Raw genomic sequence first — 14,909 nt, 5'->3', positions numbered from 1 at the left:
GTTCTGACGTATCCAGGCCCAAAGGCCGTGACCTTCTGAGGGGCTTTCTGAGTGCTTCCTATCACGCGACCCCCACCGTCATGCCGCAAGGTTGATTCTTTTTGCTAAGTTAGTGCCCCATGCCAAGCGCAAAAGTGGGGAGCTCCAAGAGCAATAAATGTTTCCTTTCAAAAATCGTATTGTTATAATCATTATTATTACCAAAGTAACATAGTCTCTGTCATTTAAAGCTTAGGGAAACAAAAAGAAAAAATTAAGCTCTGTACTGTCCCACCAGCCATAGATAACTAATGCTAGCATCCCACATTGTGCAGTATAGGTTCTAATCTTTTTTAAAAATAAATATATTATTTTATTATCAATTTTTTTTCATTTGATCAAAGAGAGAGAGAGAAGGAAAGAAAGACAGTAAGCCTCCAGGTCCAGGACTCAACCCTCAGTCAGCCATGTGGGCGTCCAGTGCCTTTAACCACCATGTCGCCTGCCAGCCCAACGTTCTAATCTTTTCATATGTATGTTTCTTTGTCTTTCTTTTTTGAGTTTTTCATAGGATGTGTGTGCTTGGCAGAGACAGAAAGAAAGTGAGAAGTCACCCCAGGGAGATGGCCACGCTACAATTTCCTCCTTTCTATTCTCTTCTCAGGATATGAGCATGCTCGCACATGTGCCCCGCGTGATTTTCAAGCTGCCAGGTCCAGGACTCGAACTAGTCAGCCACGTGCAAGTCCACATCCTTCTCTGCCATGCCACCAGCTGGCCCCTACATTTCCTATCTTTTATTCTTCCTTATCTTTCTTTTGTTTCCCAAAGATGACATAACATAGCACGTGGCTTTATCATCTTTTTCAGAAAATATTATATCATAAGCTTTTCCATTATCTTCTCTTGCATCATTTTTAACACCTATGTACTATTCCATCATATGAACATATTATCATTTACTTAACAGTCTCCCATGTTGTATACGAGGAGACTTTTCATTTTTAAAAAGTTTTATTTTATTCATAATTGACACAATAATTGTGCATATTATGGGACACAGTGTGAGATTTCAATTCATGTATACATTATAATGATCAAATCAGGATAATTAGCATATCCATCACCTCAGACACTTACTATTTTACTTCCCATTTTTTATTAACAAAATCGGAGTTCCCAAAATAGTAAGCGAGAGCTTTGGAAATCTCTACTGCAGTAGTTCCAGACCTAAACCTGTTATCCAAATAGGCTAAACGCAACCAAGAAAGCCTAGGTCTAAAGTTCAAAAACGTCTTTGAACCCTGGCTGTTTCATTCTGTGTCTCGGAAGCCCAGCACCTGTGCGGCCGCCGCCCTGGCGCTGCCAGAATTCCCGAGGTGACGGATGCTACACAATGGAACGGGCAGCTTTGTTCCTCCAGAACCTGTGGGGGCGTTCCTCTAAGGTTCAAGCAATGTCATGTTTGCAAAGCCTGAGTCAGAGCCTCCACCGCCCACGGAATGAAAGCACTTTTACTCCAGCTTTGTTTCAAGGTTTGCCACAAAAATAAAAGGAGCGTGGTGGGGCCGGGGGAGCGGAGCCACCAAACTTCGGGCATCTTTTCATCCCCAGCGGGGTGGGGGAGCTTCATCTCTTTCAGCCCCTGGGTTTCTCAGCACCAACTCCCACCAGTCATTAGCACTGCTTTGACTCTCACGCAATTCCGGACATCCAGGTTCTACCTCAGGTGCTTTTGTCCGAAAGGAAATGTCCCTTGAACAAAAGCAGCAAACCAGGAAGCAACTGGGAAAGTAAGCCACAGGTCTGGAGAGAATGGAGCAGTCCCCGACGCTGGCTTCTCCCACGCTTGGTTCATTCAAACAATGCAAGGCACACGAGCTTGCAGCCAGGCCTCATTTTAAGGAAGGGAAATAATGTGTGTGTATGTGTGTGTGTGCGTGTGTGTATTTATGAAATAGAGGGAGGGGTAGTTTCGATAGGGCCACAATGCTGCTCCCTTCTGCCCCAGCATACCGGTAAGCTCAGGTCAGGTACACACCACCATGCCCAGCCTGTTGTAACTTTTGTTAAGTTTATTCCATTTTCATGAAAGGAAGAGACACACCCAGAGAAAGACAAGCATCTCCAATGGGGTCTCAGCCACAGTTCTCACTCCCAGCTAACCAGGATCTGAGCGCCTACACCCTGCATGTACAGGTTGACGGGAGAACCCAAACTAGGACCTTCCACGTGGATTCAGCTTCACTTGAGCAGTGCAGTTGCTGCTGGGCCACCCCTGTTTAGACTGGTCCAGAAACCAAACGCGGACCTCCCACCTCACCCAGCCTCGCACACGAGTACCTTCCCACCTGCAGCACCTTAGCTGGGTGTATGTATTTTTAATATTTGGGAAACATGAGACCTAAAAGAATAGCTAATGCTTTGTTGGGAAGAAAGAGAGTGAGAGAGGCTTGTAGACACAGAAATAGAGAAGGCAGGGCACCAAGGACAATTATTAAGGCGGGGAGAAAAAGACTAAGACAACTCTCTGCTAAACCTGATCGTCTTACTTCTCAGTGTTTGCAAGCAAATTAGTTACCAGAAAAAGTTCTGTCTTCCAGTCCCTTGCTCTGCCTGCAGAAATCTGTCAACAAGATAAGAGCTTTCAATGAATTAAAGGAGATGAGGGGCCAGCAGGTGGTGTGGTGGTTAAGGGCACTAGACTCCCACATGGCTGACCACGGTTCAAGTCTCGGACCTGGCGGCTTGCTTTCTCTCTTTCTCTCTCTCTTTCTCTCTGTCCCTCTCTGGTCAAATTAAAATAAATAAATAAATAAATAAAGTTAAATAAAATAATTCTTAAAAAAAAGAAGAAGAAGGTGAAAGGCCAGTCCATCCTCGTGGTCTTGCTGTGATTTACATCAGTGTAACTATATCTTCTGTTGCTGGGGGAGACTGACTACACCTACAGAGAAATGCTGCTCATATGTAGGAGGTTTGTTGTTTAATTACTACAGAATACAGACCTGGAGCTTTATTTCCGGACCTACCACACACAGTGCTGGGGTGGGAATGGGGGGAAGTGCATACACACAGAGATACTTTTTCTTTTTTTTTTCTTTCTTTTTTTTTTTTTTTTGAGAGGTTTTCGCTATAGGGTGTGTGTGCTCGCCAGACAGACAGAGACATAGAGACAAAAAGCGAGAAATCACCCCCCCGGGGGGATGGTCACGCCGCAATCCCTTCTCCTCCATTCTCCTCTAGGGATCTTGGGCACGCACACACATGCGCCCAGCATGAGTTTTAAGCCACCAGGTCCGGGACGCGAACCACGGTCGACTACGTGGGAGTCCAGCGACATAGGCATTACGCCAACTGCTGGTTCCCAAGACACTTTTTCTTTATGAACAAAAATCTCAAGACAGATTTGGGTTCATACTAGAGAGAAAAGTAAGTGAGAAGATTTGTACTAATTCATGTAATACGTGAATTGTGAGTGTGACTGTGTGCACTTGTTCATTCTGAGGGACAGGGGGTCTTAATCTCACAAATATTTCTGTGTGTTTTATTTCCTTACCAAGATTTCTTGCTAAAACTGCAGTTGTTTATAAATCATACATGAGTTTACAATGGATTTTACCATTCATTTGAAATTTCACTTCTTATCCTGTTCATTCTTCTATTTTATATGCATTAGAATATCATTTATAGGTGTGTATTATTGATGGAAATAACCAACTCTGCAAGATAATAATTAATGCGGTTTATTTCTTAAGCACTAATTTGAGTGACCCAGGCCCGGGAGGAGGTAAGGCATCCCTTTCTCTCAGGGTGATCTGATACAGGGGTTCCTTTTATTTGATTTTGAGAATGACAAGGTTTAGAATTTGGTGAAGAGCTTTCCATTGACCTGGCTCGAAAAGGCAGGATATGTGGGAGAGGGGCTTGCAAGGTTTGGGAAGGGATCAGTAACAGAGATTAGGGGGTGTATACAGTCACAAGGTACAGCCCAAGGACAGGAGGTTGGAGGAGTCCTGTTAGCAGTGAGTCCGAATGGTCTGTTAATGGTGTGGGCGTGACTTCCCCATTACAGGGATCCTATGCCAGGGACAAGATATAGGAAGATTTCCGTTATAAAATGGGCCAGAATGACCTGTTAATATCTGTGAGCTTGGCTCACCCCAGGTTCTCTGGAAGGGATTTTGGAAACAGGAAAAAGCAGTCAGATTTCTGTCCTCAGTAACATATACATATATATATATATATATATACATATATATATATATACGTGCACTCACCAGAAAGACAGAGAGAGACAGAAAGACAGAAAGCAAAAAAAATCACCCCCCAGGTGGGTTGGCCACACCACAATCCCTTCTCCTTCATTCTCCTCTTGGGATCTTGGGCATGCACGCACATGTGCCCAGCATGAGTTTAAGCTACCGGGTCCTGGACTCAAACCACAGTTGACTACATGGGGTCCAGCGACATAGCCATTATGCCAACTGCTGTTCCCTGTGATGCATGACTTTAAAAATATAGTCTCTTGTTCTGGATGGGAATATTCATTTGTATTCTGTAATTATACACAGTAAGTTAATGTAAAATAAATAAAATAAAAACAGCTTCATGTTGCTTACTGCCTGGGACAAACAGAATATATATTTTTTTTTGAGAGAGAGAGACTTTTGTTATAGGGCATGGGCACTCACCAGAGAGACAGAGACAGAAAGTGAGAAATGGCCCTCCTAGAGGGGACGGCCATGCTTCAGTTCCTTCTCCTTCATTCTCCTTTAAGGGTCATGCACCCAGTGTGAGTTTAAGTCACCAGGTCCAGGATTCGAACAATGGTTGACTACGTGAGATTCCAAAGACATAACCATTATGCCATCTGCTGGTCCCCACAATTTTTTTTTTAATGTATAATCGGTGTTTTATTTTTCCCACAGAGGACAGACAGTTCTTCGGTCCTTAAAGACTCGGCTCCTTACATGGGCTTTGGTGGAGGGCGAGGGGCAGCACCCGTAGGTCTAAATCCGGGTGGGGGTGTTCGGTCCTTGCGAGCTTCCCGAGATCGGTTCCTGACTACCTTGCTATGAATGGTGCAACTCACACAGTAATGCAGCTTCACGTACAGCCTGGGGAGCACACAGGCATCCAAGACACTTGCGGGAGACGTCCCTGACGGCTGCGGCCTCTACTATGTTTCGGTTGACGAACTTCTTAATAGCCTTGCCCTTGGGCATGCATCAGGCGCAGTTCGTGCAGCGAATAGGCTGCACATGGCCACGGCCCTTTTTGGCACGGCCGTTGTTCCTTCTTTTCTTCGTCATCTCAGAAGCGAGACCGCGAGAGAGCCCCCACGATATTTTTTAAAGGCGATTAATACTAACTCAGATGCCCTTCTTCCCTCACCAATGGTCCTTTTTTATCACATCCTCCCAATGATCCTTAGAATCTGATTGCATAGCCTGTCTAACTGGCTTAGTTTAAGAACTGATCTGATCTGGTTTGCAACTACGTAAGCTAATTTAAATTACTAATTGAAATACTGGCATGTTTTGGGGCCAGCTCCATAGCTCAACGATTAACGTTTTGTACATAGGGAGCCAGATGCCACATAGCTGACCCAGGTTAGAGTCCCAGTCCCAACGTTGGGCACGTGTACATGTGAGCCCCAAATCCTGCCGGGATGGAGGAGTGGGGTGATAAAGGACCGTGGCTGGCCGCACCCCACTGGGGAATGCTTTCTCCCTGTCTCTCCCTCTCCCTCTCTCTCTCTGGTGACTGCATGCTCCCTCTGGAAATGAATAAATAAATAAATACTGAAATGTTTTCTTTTTCATTGTTTTAGAGATGTGCACTCACCAAAGAGAGAGAGACAGTGAGAGGGGAAAGTGAGAAATCACTCCCCAGGGGTGACCACACAGCAGTCCCTTCTCCTACTGGGATCTTAGGCACACATACGTGCACACACACACGCGCACACACACACACACCTGGCATGGGTTTCAAGCCGCTGTGGTCAGTCATGTGGGAGTCCAGCGACAGTAACTACTCCACCATCTGTTGGCCCCTGAAATGTTTTCTTCCCCAGAGTTTTTCTGTGACATTATCTGATGGGCTCTTCCTTGGACTTTTCAAAAAGTTAATCAAGTGTGAACTTTCTCCAAAGTAAATTTCAAGTCGACCTCAGTTACGGATGTACCATGGTGACACTCCCCACTGCTGCCCTCCGGCTCTTGCTATCGAATTTCATCAGCTCCACAAGCTGCTGAGCCTGGGATCACAAACTCTCGTGGGTTAATGGAAAAGACAGCGACATGGATCACGTGGCTAAATGCGATCTGGCTCTATTGACACTGACAGCTGGAGTCACCCCGTCGAACTGCCTTATTTGTCGGTGAGGAAGTGGAGGCCCTGCGATGTGGCATATACGCTCAGTCTCAAAAGGGTGCGGACCGGTGAGACTGGGCCCGGCACCCCGGCACCCGAAATCTCAGACCAACTTCCATACTGCCCTGTCTGATGAAACACTTTACACGCGGAGCCTCTGTGGAAGGCTTCTAGGGCACCACTCTTTACTGCTCTGAGTTTTTGTTTGTTTGGTTTTAGTTTTTGCCATGGGGTGCATGTGCTCCCTAGAAAGAGACAGAGAGGGAAAGTGAGGAACCACCCCCAGGGGGATGGCTGCACTGCTGTCCCTTCTCCATTTTCCTCCTGGGATTTTAGGCATGTGGGCACACACACCAGCATGATTTTCAAAATGCCAGTTCCAGGACCTGAACCTCAGTTAGCCATGTGGACTGCAGTCCCTCAACTCCCATGCCGCCTGCTGGCCCTCGCTCTTCACTCTTAGCAACACGTTTCTCCTAGAGATTTTCGAGTCTTTGTGGGAGAAGTGTCCTGTCACCCCGCGATTGTCAAACACAGCTGCAACACCGCCCCGCAATGCTCCTCCTCTTCACGCCGGCCTCTGAGGCCGACCCGAGCAGTACAGCTCCCTCTCGGTTCTTTCCGAGCACTTGCCCTGGCCCTACCTAGTGAGCAGGGAAGAGAGCGAACAGCCAGAGAGGTGCGGAGGACACAGTCCAGCCAGCAGACCCCTCGGCCCCAGCCCACAGCCGGCGGCCAGCACCGACGTGCCAGGGACTGAGCGGGTCCACCCGTCCGCTCTGCGGCCTGCCGTCGAGGCTGCCCAGCTCTGGATTCTCTGGCTTCCAGCTAGCCCGCAGCCTCTGCTCTCAACAGGGCCTAGGAAGGGACTGGGGAAAGCCGGCGGGCAGTCGGGGGACCTCTGCGTGCGACCCTTGCTCTCACCCCTTGTGCTGCCCAGGAAAGGCCCGATGCGAGTCCCCTGGTCAACCTCCGCTTCTAGTTCTCGCCAACCACCAGGCTTCACTTTTTTCCCTTGTCTACTTCGTCACTCCTTAAAATCAGCTCAGATGGCCTGTCCTTCCAAAGAGCCTCTCTTCCCTGCGCCTTTCATCAGGAACACACCTGCACCCACCAGCTAGGACGGCGTCAGCCACCGGGCAGCCAGTGCCTGAGGATGACAAGGACACACTCGAGGCTCAGTGGTCTTCTACCCCAGCGGACGAGCCCACTTATTCCACAGAGGCTCTCTCAGGCAGAGCCGCCTTCGGGGGCTCCCTTCACAGTGTATGTTGAGGGAGTGGTCACCTGAAAACCCTGTGTCTTTTTACTCTGGATTGTTGTCCAACCAGGCGTTCCCTACCATGGACTTCTGCTTCAGACCCCGTATCTAAATTCGGCCATTTCCCTCGGAGCCTTCCGACAGCAGGGCTGGATGTGTTTCGTGTAAACTGAAGAGACCGTCCGTACCTGGCTGTTGGAGCTGTTGCAGGAATCTTTCTCTTGGGAGAGTCCCCCTTCCTCCCATGTGATAAGATTTGGAGTACCGAATTACTCGTAATATCAGCCATTTATATTTTGCATCCTGCAGGACTGTGATTTCACTCAAATGATTTCTTAAACGTTAAACAGAACGGGATCACAGACAGAACTTTCGATAATAATGCCCTTTTATTTCAGCATCCTCACAGCATCACTCTACACAAGTTAAAACGGAATTATGGTAGATATCTTCACAAATCTGGAATTCTTCCTGAATTGATTTGATCACACCTTCACTCATTCATTTATAAGCATCTAGTAAGCAGGGATACACACCAGGCAGTGCACTCAGCACTAGAGATACGGAAGCGAGTAGAACAGACCACCTCCTGTCATGAGAGTAACCATATATCGGTGCACAGAAACCATAAACAAATCAACGCAATATACAAAATTGAAATACTTTTTATTCTTTTTGTTAAGAATTGTTTATTTAATTTTATTTATTCATTCATTTATTTTAATTTGACCAGAGAGAGAGAGAGAAAGTGAGAAAGCAAGCCACCAGGTCCAGGACTCGAACCATGGTCAGCCATATGGAAGTGTCCAGCACCTTAACCACCACACCACCTGCTGCAGCCTGCCATCGAGGCTGCCCAGCTCTGGATTCTCTGGTTTCCAGCTAACCCACAGCCTCTGCTCTCAACAGGGTCTGGGAAGGGCCAAAATACTTTTTATTCTTTTCAATTTCTTTATTTATTTCTTCCCATGAAAGAGAGAGACAGAGGGAGAGAGACAGCACCCACCCTCACCAGGATCCAGACACCGCGATCCCCGCCAGCTTCGGTCAGTCCTGGATCATGGGCACAGCAAGCTCAGGGAGGGCTTGAGGTGAAAACTGGAACCTTTCTATGTGGGCAAACCTCCAAGGAGGAGGTGACACATCTCTGTCTGGCCCCTTCAAGTATTTTAAATTTTAAAAAGATTATTTTTATCGAACCATAACATTTAACTGATCTATATAAAAAGACAATATAGAAGAATTAAAAGACAAGTAAATTGGAGAGAGCATCTTTGGAACATGGTGCATCTTTGGAACATAATTAAATCTAGAATTTATTTTATTTTTTTGTAAAGAATTATTTAATTTTAGGGGCCAACAGGTGGCATGGTGGTTAAGGACACTGGGCTCCCAAATGGCTGACCGTTGTTTGAGCCCCAGACCTGGCAGCTTGATTTCTCACTTTCCCCCCTCTTTCTCTCTCATTTTGTCCCTCTCCGGTCAAATTAAAAATAAATAAATAAATTGGGACCAGCAGTTAGCATAATGGCTATGTCACTGGACTCCCATATAGTCGACCGCGGTTCGCGTCCCGGACCCAGTGGCTTAAACTCACGCTGGGCGTGTGTGCATGTGTGCCCAAGATCCCAAGAGGAGAATGGAGGAGAAGGGATTGCGGCGTGGCCATCCCCCCTGGAGGGTGATTTCTCATTTTCTGTCTCTCTGTCTCTCTCTGTCTGTCTGGCTAGCGCACACGCCCTATAGCAAAAATCTCTCCAAAAAAAAATAATAAAGTTAATTAAAAACGTAAATAATTTTTTTAAATATTTAATTTTATTTATTCATTTATTTTAATCTGATCAGAGAGAGACAGAGACAGAGACAGGAGGGAAAGTGAGAAAGCAAGCCACCAGGCCCAGGATTTGAACCATTGTCAGCCATCTAGCACTTCAACCACCACGCCGCCCGCTGGCCCCTAGAATATATTTTTAAAACTTTAAACCAACAGGAAAAATGTAAGCTCAATTTAAGATTATAAAAAGAGCAGAGGATATGAACAGGCAATTCATGACAAAGAAAATAAAAACAGTCAAGAGACTTCTAAAGGCTGCTTGGTCTTACTGGTATTCAGGAAAATGCAAATTAGAGGTCGTTACCTTTATTTTTATGTTTTATTAGTGGCAATAAAATGTGGTTCATTGACTCTCAAAGTCAAATCAACAAAATCTCTTCAACTCTTCTACTGTTCTAGAGAAATACTGGGCAAAAGGACGCGGACAAGGGGTTCAGATTGTTCACATTAGCACAAAGTTGCAAACAACCTAAATGCCATGGACGTAGAAACTGTGCAGTGGTAAAGAAAGAATGCAGAAGGGCTAGCCAGTGGCGTGGTGGTTAAGGCACTGGATCTCACGTGGCCGACTGTGTGCTTCAAGACCGACAATTGAAAAATGCACCCAGGTATAAGTGCATGCATGTCACAAATCCCAAGTGGAGACTGGAGAAGGAATTGTGGCAAGGCCATCCCTGGGGGGTACTTTCTCACTTTCTGTCTCTCTCTCCTCTCCGTCTCTCTGGTGAGAGCATGCACCCAATAACAAGATTGTAAAAAGAAAGACGGAAGGAAGGAAGAATGCAATAGATCTACGATTCAGCGAGACACAAGAGTCTCCAAGCATTAGGCGGCTTAAAAAAAAAGGCAAGTCACAGGATGATAGGTAATAGCACGTAACTGCTTATGTCAACAAAGTTTTTAACTTCAAAACTACACCTTTCCAAAGGTTTATATATTTATAAATTTATATATTAATAAGTACATGTTGTTTGTTAATTTGTTTTTAAGAAAAAAAGGGAGGAAGTCGACAGGTGGCATAATGGTTAAGGGCACTGGACTCCCACATGGCTGACTGCGGTTCGAGTTCCAAACCTGATGACTTGCCTTCTCACTTTCTGTCTCTCTCTCTCTCTCTCACCCTCTCTGGTCAAATTAAAATAAGTAAATAAATAAAGTTAAGTAAAATAATAATGTTTTTATTATTTGTTTTTGCTATAGGGCGCATGAGCTTGCCAGAAAGACAGAGAGACAGAGAGACGGAAAGTGAGAAATCACCTCCCAGGGGGGATGGCCATGCCACAGTTCCTTCTCCTCCATTCTCCTCTTGGGATCTTGGGCACACACACCCAGTGTGAGTTTAAGCCATCGGGTCCGGAACTTAAACTGCAGTCGACTACATGGGAGTCCAGCGACATAGCCATTACACCAACTGCTGGCCCCAATAATACTTTTTTTTTTAAAGCCTGGAAGATATACATCAGCCCAATGGCAAGGAAAACATCTGGGTTGAAAGTCACAGTTAAGGGGCTTTTATTTTACTGATATTGTTTGGGTATTTAAGGAGAACACTTTCATATATTAGTAGTGTTGTTTTGAATGAATTTTTAAGTTCTAATATATCTTTTAAAGAATTCCAAATCAGAGTAAGTGCTAAAACCAGATATGTGCAAAGTACTTGGTGCACCAAATGGTGAAAATAATACATTCTGTGAAGTTCTCCGCTCACACAAATGTGCCTTTATTCTTTTTTTCCAGAAACAAATCGCGTATCTCAAGTGTTGGTAGCAGAGCGGTCCGAAGACTCAGGCTAAGAAACTGTCTTGGTGGTTTATGAAAGTGCTAGAACGCTGCTTAATCTGCAGGAGTCAGCACCAAGATGTGGAAGCCCTCGTGGGCATCCTCCTGCTGCCTTCTTTGGTGGCAGCGCCGCCAGCCGCGCCTAACAGGTGAGAGCAGGAGGACAAGCCAGCGCCTTGCCCAGAAGAGCTCCGAGGTCAGGAGCAGGAGCCGAATCAGATTCCAAGGCCCAGCGAGGGTGGACTCTGCGTCCCGACTAAGAGCCAGGGGGTCGTGGTGTCCAGGCTTCTGTCCTGGAAGCCCCACCCGTAGGGTTTGCCCACAGGGCAGTGGAGCTCAGGGCTCTAGGGCAACCAACCTGAGGGTCTCTGCCCCGCAGCGAAGCCACAGTGAGGTGGGCTTGGGCCGCTCAGCTTCTGCTGCGCACCGCCCACGGGCTCCGCCGCTCAGAATGGACTGCCCGGCTCACAAGGTGCACTTTCTGCAGCAATTTGACCATCCTTACCTCAAGCTAAGAGAGGATTCAGTCATTTGAATAAATCTGCTGGCATATTTTCCATAATAAAGTAAAAGGTCCATTTTATCCCCCACTTAGCTTCACAAGTAAAAAGCACCAGAAATGGTTGTGCATCGTATGCAAATCCGCCACTGCAGCCGGGCTCCTGGTACTCACTTACCCGCAGGTGAGTCAGGAGAGCACCAGCCGGACGAGAGCCGACCAACGGGCCTTCCTTCCCTCCCGGGTTTAACGAGACTTGTACTGCTATTTGATGCGATTTTCTGTATTTAATTAATTTAACATTCCAGATTTTTAATTTGCATTTAATTTAACATTTCAGGTTTTTAATTTACCAGATATTGTTTATCAAATATTCATTTCAGAGACTTTCACCGTATATACAGTGCATACCCCTCTTTAATTAGTGTGTGGTAAATTAATTCTTCTAGCCTTGCTCCTTCATCAGATATTGGATTAAGGAAGTTGCGCTGTTTCAACACAGCACATAAACTCGTTTATTAAACCAATATGGCAAATTTGCCCATGTCTGTGCATTGCTAGTCTGCTTTCAGGCTTGACCTGATCAAAAGCTGTTATGGTTAAAACCAGAAATCTGTTATTATTTAAAACCTGCTGCTTGGGCTTTACAATGTGAGCATTAAATTTTATATTCTATCTAATTATTGAATCCAATTTTGCTCTTTTCTTGATCCTGGACCTTTAATTCTGCCACCTGCCTTCCTCCCTCCTTCCGCTGTCTCCATTTATCCATATTATCACCCTCTCTCTCCCTGGGGCATTTGTTAAAATGAGATTACATGTGTCAAAGCTCTCCGGCTTGATTTTTTGTAACCCTGGGGCTGTGCCAGGTTACAAACTTCTCATCCCTGAATTTACACTCGATTTCCTTCTTACCTCTTCCTTGCCTCCTAGCAAATAATAGCCAGTCCCCCGATCAAGGTCATGTTTCGATGGTTTGTAGGGACCGTTGTGGGCAAGGAGTCTTACATTCCTAAGATGCTGGGAGCAACTGGAGAATACTTTTGATTCAGTTCTGCCTCCCAGACAGGGCCTAGCGTACTGCTTCACAGAAACGAGCAAGCAGCAGGTGTCGGCTGGGCGTCTGGATACATGGCTGAGCAGACAGATCCCTGGGTAGACAGATACCTACTGTGTGCCTGGCACCAAGCTGCCCTCTTATGTTTTCTTCAGACTTGCTACAAGAAATGTGCACTCTCCAGAGAGAGACAGAGGGGAAAGTGAGGAGCCCCCACACACCCCAGGGGAGGTGGACACACCACGATCCCTTCTCCATTCTCTTCTTGGGGTACAGGACACACTCGCGCACACGCCCCAGCACACTTTCCAAGCCACAGGGTCAGTTGCTCAATAAATGCGGAAGGGAACCAGCAGTTAGCGTAATGGCTATGTCGCTGGACTCCCATGTAGTCGACCGTGGTTCGTGTCCCGGACCTGGTGGCTTAAAACTCACGCCGGGCGCATGTGCGTGCGTGCCCAAGATCCCGAGAGGAGAATGGAGGAGAAGGGATTGCGGCGTGACCATCCCCCCTGGGGGGTGATTTTTTGCTTTCTGTCTCTATGTCTCTCTCTGTCTGTCTGGCGAGTGCACGCGCCCTGTAGCAAAAACCTCTCCAAAAAAAAAAAAGAAAAAGAAAGAAAGAAAAAGAAATGTGGAAGAAGAGGAAGGAAAACAGTTGTTCCCAGCTGACATTTAAACTTAGAAGATACAACTACACAGTTTTCTCTTTCGCGTGTTTCTGTATTCCAAGAACAGATGATGGTATTTGTATAATAAATTCTTCATTGACTTACACTTTACTGGCTTACTCCAGACCTAACTTCATCTCTGAAGAAGGTTGGGGCCACGGCTGTCACCTGAAGGTCAGCACCGAGGTACAAACCTTTCATTTCCCTCCTACTATCAACCACGGCCACCCGAACAGCTAGGCTGTTCTTGACCGCACCTGTTTCTAAAGGGCTATCCCCTAGGAGGTCTGGCTGTCACTTGCTCCAAAGACATCTTTTTGTAAAGATGCTTTTCATTTTGGGTTAATTTTAGATTTACAGAAAAGTAACAAAGATAGTTCGGGGAGTCCCACATCCTCCTCACCTGGTTTCCCTGACGTCGGCATCTTACATAACCAGGGACAGTCATCCACACTGAGGGATAAGCTGAACTCCGGACCCCATTCAGGTCTCACTAGCTTTACTGCCAATGTCCCTTTTTAAATATTTTAAGTTTTGCCACAGAGAGAGAAAGTGTGAAAGCCTCCCCTTGGGAGCATGGTCACACCACAGTCCCATCTTTTCCCCCGTTTGTGATTCTGGGCTCACATGCACACACACCTGGCGTGTTTGACACACCACCAGGTCCAGGGCTCAATCCACGTGGCTGTGTGGGATTCGGCCCCCTTCACCACCCTGCCACTGACTGGTCCCCACCAATTTCTTTTTTTCAAAAATTAGTAATAGGTTTAATTTTTTGTACACTGTATCTTTTACTGCCAGCTCAAACATGAGAGCTAGAAAGAGGAAGAGAGAGACACGCACACGCGCCTGGTGTAAGTTTAAGCCACACTCCCCCAGCCCAAGCCCCATGGAGCATGGCCGTACTGTGATTCCTTTTCCTCCTTTTCTCCATCCCATCTGTATCCGGAGCACACTGTCAGGCACCCGGTGTGTTTTCAGAGTCTCTGGAGCCATTTGGCCGCAGGGATCTTGTCCCTATGCACAGTGCTTAGTCATGGTTCTGGGGACTGGCCTTGTGTGGTGCTAAACACACAGAACAATGGAGCAGGCAGTACAGAGTCCCACACCCCCACACAGCTCTCCCCATGGCTAACCTGTTGCTCAAGGCGTAGAGCATTGCTAGCCTTAGAACCCCGCATGTCCTAAGGTTCTCTCAGAGCCTACCATACTCATCGCTAAACCTGAGGCCTTAAATAACAGCTAGTCCTTGACAGAGCAGACCATGTGCCGACACTGCTGAAAGGACCCTGTTGTACTGACTCGTACAACTTCATGAGGCTAAGTCCCGTTATTTTATCATTTCCATTTGACAGGAAAGCAAATTAAAGCAAAGACAGGCTGCGTGGCCTAGCCCCTACTAGTCATGCAGCTAGTAACTAGCAGACCTGGCAATCCAATCCAGAGAGATT

The 14,909-nt window shown here is 46.5% G+C and overlaps 2 pseudogenes; one reads left to right on the top strand and one right to left on the bottom strand.

Moving 5' to 3' along the window:
* Window positions 1–1,362, top strand: part of LOC102495960 (heat shock protein HSP 90-alpha pseudogene) — a 10,833-nt pseudogene extending 9,471 nt beyond the window's left edge.
* Window positions 1,363–4,868: 3,506 nt separating this feature from the next.
* Window positions 4,869–5,294, bottom strand: LOC106734756 (40S ribosomal protein S26-like; annotated as a pseudogene).
* Between the last annotated feature and the right edge of the window lie 9,615 nt (window positions 5,295–14,909).

The sequence above is a fragment of the Tupaia chinensis genome, unplaced genomic scaffold (genome assembly GCF_000334495.1).
Source record: "Tupaia chinensis unplaced genomic scaffold, TupChi_1.0 Scaffold000212_1, whole genome shotgun sequence".
NCBI classification, from domain to species: Eukaryota; Metazoa; Chordata; class Mammalia; order Scandentia; family Tupaiidae; genus Tupaia; species Tupaia belangeri.
This window is presented reverse-complemented; position numbering and strand designations above follow the sequence as displayed.